The sequence below is a fragment of the Vigna unguiculata genome, chromosome 5 (genome assembly GCF_037176805.1).
Source record: "Vigna unguiculata cultivar grain cowpea cultivar isolate G323 ecotype 2 chromosome 5, ASM3717680v1, whole genome shotgun sequence".
In the NCBI taxonomy this organism is placed as follows: domain Eukaryota; kingdom Viridiplantae; phylum Streptophyta; class Magnoliopsida; order Fabales; family Fabaceae; genus Vigna; species Vigna unguiculata.
Genome location: NC_140796.1, coordinates 2677402 through 2683304, shown reverse-complemented (window position 1 = coordinate 2683304; position 5903 = coordinate 2677402). Strand labels below are relative to the sequence as shown.

The following is a 5903-nucleotide window of genomic DNA, read 5'->3' as shown; positions in this document are numbered from 1 at the left end:
ATAGTAAAACATCCAAGTCTCTGTCTATCGCTCAAACCAACCCATTCGGGTAGGTTCTCTACCCTTCCACCTTCACTCCAATCCAAGTTGTTATGTCTACCAAGGTTTGAACCCGTGACCTTCCACTCACAAGGCCATAGCACAACCACTATGCCAAATCACATTTGATGATATACACAATCAACGTAAGTTTACAATACAATTCACCTACCCATACATATTCGTAAAAATTAATAACAAAACAATCACACATAATTGGCATACTTAGGACTCAAACCCAAGTCCTATCACACAATAAAAATACTATCAACCACTTGAACTAGTACTTTTCCACGTCATATTAAACAACAATTAATATCATAAAGATGCCTTCTACCCGCATTTATTAATTAATTAATTATTTAATTAATTAATTTTTCTGGGTCTTACACTAGCCAATTTAGATATGCAAATGTGGGAACACCAATGATTAATCCAAAAGATTAATACAATCACTCTTACCTTGTGTCCAAAAAGTACTTTCAAGAACAACATTATATGTATCTTTAATACCATGTCAAATTTGATGACGATTTAAAGAACATATGTTTCTGATACTTATAATACTTAAGAAATCAAATACGCATGAGTTTAGTTCAAGTCATATTTTGTCATAAGCAAACTCTCAAGCTAAATGTAGCATATATGTTTTATTCTCCAACTGAATATTAGTAACATGCAAACCACCAATTAACTTAAAACCATACAAGATGGACCATTTAATAGTGAACAATCCCTGTTTCTACGTATCTCCAATCCAAACAAATTTTCGAATATATTATTCCATCTCAAAAAAAAGCTTAATAGATCATTTGTAAGCCTAGAAACTATAAAATAATAAGTCAACAACTATCAAATTTCAATTTTATTAACTGAATTCTTCCTATCGTACTAAGCAACTTTCATTTTCAAGAAATAAACCTACAACAAATCTTATCGACCACAAATATTGAAAAAAACTGTGTCTTGAAAGCCCCACAAAAATTGACACTTCCGAAATACATAAAAGAAATATATACTTGACAAAAATCTTTGAGATATTAAAGTAACATAGTTTCAATCAAAATTTATCAAATAACATGTTATTTACAATAATCATCTCATAATTTAGTTGAGATCCGTTTTAACCTTTATTTTGATATGATAATATAAAAAAGAAATAAATACGAATTCTGTTATTCAAAATTATATGAAAATTTTAATTATTATGTTTCCTAAATTTTATGTAAACTATAAAATAATTAATATTAATGAAATAATTAATATATCTTTTAGTATTACTAAATTTATAAATTTATGTATTTATTTATTTTGTGGTTATTATTGATTTGTTTTTTCTAATTTAAATTATTTAGGAACAAAACTTCTAATACATTTAAATAAATGAAAATTTACAATATTAACTTAAATAACTAATTTAATTTATAATTTAAATCTTCTATTTTTATTATCAAATATTTTAATATTACTAAAAATTAAAAAAAAACTTTAAAATTTACTAATTTTAAATCAAAAAATTGAATTACTATATTTTTTTAAATGTGATATTATTTAAAAGAAATTGTAATATGTTATTTTATTAACAACAGTATCACAACTTAATTTAATATATCATTTAATACGTTACATAATTAACTCAATATGTTCATTTATTCAATATGTCTAATTATAAATTTAAAATACAAATTTAAATTTGGTTTATATAATATACAATTTTACCTTTACGGTTTATATCAATTTTTTTTTGGTTTATATCAATTAATTTGCAAAGTGTAATTCGCAAGTCAAATTAAATACTTTTTCTTTGTTATCAATATTTTACTGTATTTCTTCATTTTCAAAGTGTCCAAATAAAAGCATAAATTAAAAGAGAATTGTAAACTTATTCTAATATTATTAGTAATATTAGTATCAACATCTTCATTAAAAAAAAATGCTTATTTGCAATATTTACAATTAAACAACAATGTTAATTTCGTTACCTTCTCATGAATGCACAGTAACAAAAATAAAAGTAGTGGGTCAGAAAAAGAATTGACTTGACTTTTTAATCTTTTATTTCCATACCCTCAAATCCAGCTCCAACTCATTAATTCCTATTCTTTTATTTTCGAAGCAAAACACATTTTAGATAGGAAAATAATTTTGCAACACCTGGTACAAATTTGACAATCTATGCAAAAGTAAAGCCACTATTAGGGAAAACAAATGAAGTGAAAGATTCTTATTTTGCTTTGCCTAAACTTTTATTCATATGAGAAAGGAGAGAAAAGTCAAGATTGATGAAGGCCATTGAGAAAGAGATAAGCAAAAGCGTGCATTGCTTCTTTGGTGGACACAAAACCTATCTCAACGCCATCGCCATTTCTGCTATCTGATAAACAAAATGCTGCAGTTTTGTCTATAGAAGCCATCTCAACCTTCTTTGGTCTTCCCCAACCAAAGTCGTTACCATAAGCATCAAACCTCGGTGACCCAGCAACGCCAACTATCTTCACATCATCTTTGAAACTTTCATGCAACCACTTTGACCAATTTTCTGCTCCGCTCAGCGCTCCCTCCTTCAGAGTTTCCAAACTCTCATTCACTGCATCCACAGCCACAATGAATCCATCCTCTCCCAATAGCTCCTTTGTTTCTGCAATTGCAAGCCTCGCCCCTACACAGTTCCCAAAATACGTTGCGGGAACTGGCGGCTCCAAACGATTCCTGCAGTCAATGTTCAAAGCCAAGATAACCGTTTTGTTTTTTGTTTCCTCAGCTCTCACTCTGCAAACCCAAGCATAACCAACGGTTAACACAAACGTTGACAAGCGCAGGTTGCTGCTGTTCCCTTTCTTCTTGGACACCACAATCTGCTTCAGCTTTTCGATATCTGAACGACCGAGATGAAACACGCCTCTTGTTGCATCGTCTGGGACTTGCAGATCCCAAACTACGAGGCTTCTGTTGTCGGGTCCACCCTGTCGTAACCAATCACTGCGAAATTTTTGCTCTAAATGATTGGGGTCGTGGACTTGGACCACCTCCCTGTCAAAAAATGGAGAAAGTTCAGGTGGCAGAGAAAAGGGTGATTCTGGTTCTGGTTGATCTCTACAAAGATAAGCCCAGGCTTTGATAAACGATGTTGAAGTCTTGCCATCTAGAACAGCATGGTGTGAGGTTATTCCTATGGAAAATCCAGAGTTTGGAAATAGAGTGACTTGCAAGGCTAGAACACTTGCTTGATCATGGGATATGGTCAAGTGGGGTAGAAGGTGGTGGATTTCTCGAGCCTCAGAAAGATCCGTGCCTGCGAGACGGTCGAAATCAGCGTGAGATTCAGCTACAGTAAGGGAAACAGTGTCACCGGTTTTGTAAGTGATGATGGGGTTTTGGGAGTGAAGGGGCCATGTGAGGTGTCCAGCGAGAGGGAAAAAGTGGGCAAGTGCAAGAGAGAGAGAGCGTTTGAGTTTGGGAAGAAGGGTATCGAAGAAGAGAGGAGTTGGATGAGGAAAGTGATAGAAGAAGATGCGTTGAACTGGAGGTAGCCTTAGCCATAATATGTCAAAGAAGGTGAGTGGAAGAGTTGTTTGAGTTGGTAACTCTTTTGATTCTGAAGTTGGAGCTACGTTGAATACATGTACCACTTTCATGGCTTCTTTTGGTACAGTCCAAACCAGAGAAACAGAGAAGTTACTTATGCCTCTGCTTTCTCTAATCTTCTACCTCTCGTTAGCTCATCAATATTCCACAAATAATGCTACCACCATTCTTTCTTATGCTCTCTAACATCTTCTTTTGAATTCTTTGAATTCAATATTTATTAGAAGCACTTGGACACCGATTCTCGCCAAAGTGGATGTAATTTTTTATAGACAGATTATTATATTTTGATTACTAAATTTTTGATAATTTTCTCGTATAAATTTTATGTGATATCTTTTTCATTCTCAATATTTTAAAATCACTTAAAAAAATGATACATAAAATTGTCAAAATTTAGTAGTCAAAATATCATTATACTTTTTTATATATATAATAATGAATTCAAAAGTTATGATAATCAGTTATAAAATGTCCAACAAATTTATTTCATGATAAAGATATGAAACCACTATAAATAATGAACATGAAGTTAATAAAAACATTTTTTAAGATTTATTCTCTTTATAACTGTAATTGACATTTTAATAAATTAATAAAAAAATATCTTACTTTCGAAGGAGGAACATATTTATTAAGATTAAAAAATATAAAAACAAAATACATATTTGTATTACTTATATTTCCAACATATGTAAAATAAGATATTTGCTATTGAGATAATATTTTATTTCCTATAAATTTCAATTATATAAATATTCAGATTAATTATGTTGATCTATTGTTATATTTTTATTTTCTTAATATAATATTAAATTTTTGTTCGCTATTTATGAGAATTATAGTACAAAAATATATAATTTTAACTTTTAACAATATAATATTTAATATTATAATTTTATTAATTTTTATTCCATACATCTATCAAAATTTGAGTAGAATATCATTTTGTTATTATATTTTAATTTAACAGGTGAAAAAAAATTTAACAACAAAAATAAAAACTCTTGCAATCAATCCAAATAAAACAAAAAATAATAATTGAATTTAATTTTTTTTAGACGTATATCTAACTCGTAAAAATTAAACCAAACTTCACCTAACGCGCCACTCCTATAGACATAATAATAGCAAAGAAAATAAAAAGAAAGATCGGTTTGTTTTATGTATAATGGTATTTTAATTTTGTTTTATTCATTTTAAAATATCTTTCTAGTCACTCTATTATATCACATCATTCAAAAATATTAAAATAGATAATTAAAAAATAAAACGCCATTGAAAAAATTAGTTAAGAATGAGTTAAAAAAATAAGTTAAAATATCATGCATAATTTTATTTTGATTATTTGTTCCTTGTCACATCCTAGGATTGGATCCTTGATTGTCGGTCGCGTCCTAGTATTCACCGACGACCCAAAATAAGATAATACCATGTGCACCCACGCCATGTCTGCGATGCATCGCGGAACCACTTTCGAATCACCACATTCATAGTTTATAAGTATAATCACAATTTCTTTTTTGGTAAATTTCCTTCTCTATATGTAATCAATGACGCCATTCATGACGGCTCGTGTTATAAAAATAATTGCAGTTTTTTTGTACGTAACTTTCTACTATTTTGTTGTCTTGTTTATACATCTTTCCATTGTAAAAAGTGGTCAAATAAAAAATCTCACTACACGACATTGAGTTTTTTATTTCTTATAAGTTTAAACCTGTGTATACTTTTGTATGTTGAAAATTAATTCGATAGATTAAAGACAAACGATAGAAGTTGGTGGCGGCGAGGTGATTAGGAAATAGAAAAGAAGAATATAAGCGAAAGCACATTTGAGTGGGTAAGTAAATTATTACTTTGGAAACAAAATTTGATCGTATTCGGCCGAGATAACCTTAACCGAAAATCAGTTATATTTAGTTGAGTCAGTCCTGATCAACAAATTTAGTTGAGTTAACTCTGACCAAAATTTGAATGATCAGGCCCTGACCCAAATGTAGTCATATTTGGCCAAGTCGGCTTTGACCAAAATTAGGTCATATTAGGCAAAATCGACCTGAGTTAAAATCTGGTCAAATCTAGTCAAGTTGATATGGATTGAAATTTTGCCGAGTCGACCCTGACCCAAATTTGGTCACGTCATCCCCAACCGAAATTCGTACGAATTTGGCCAAGTCGACCCCAGCCAAAATTTGATCGAATTGACCTAGGCCAAAATTCAGCCGAGTCGACCCCAGCCAAAATTTGGCCGAATTCGACCAAGTCGAGCTCAACCA

At 30.7% G+C, this 5903-nt stretch overlaps 1 pseudogene; it reads right to left on the bottom strand.

Moving 5' to 3' along the window:
• Nucleotides 1-2061: 2061 nt before the first annotated feature.
• LOC114184901 (phenolic glucoside malonyltransferase 1 pseudogene) lies at nucleotides 2062-3876 on the bottom strand (annotated as a pseudogene).
• Between the last annotated feature and the right edge of the window lie 2027 nt (nucleotides 3877-5903).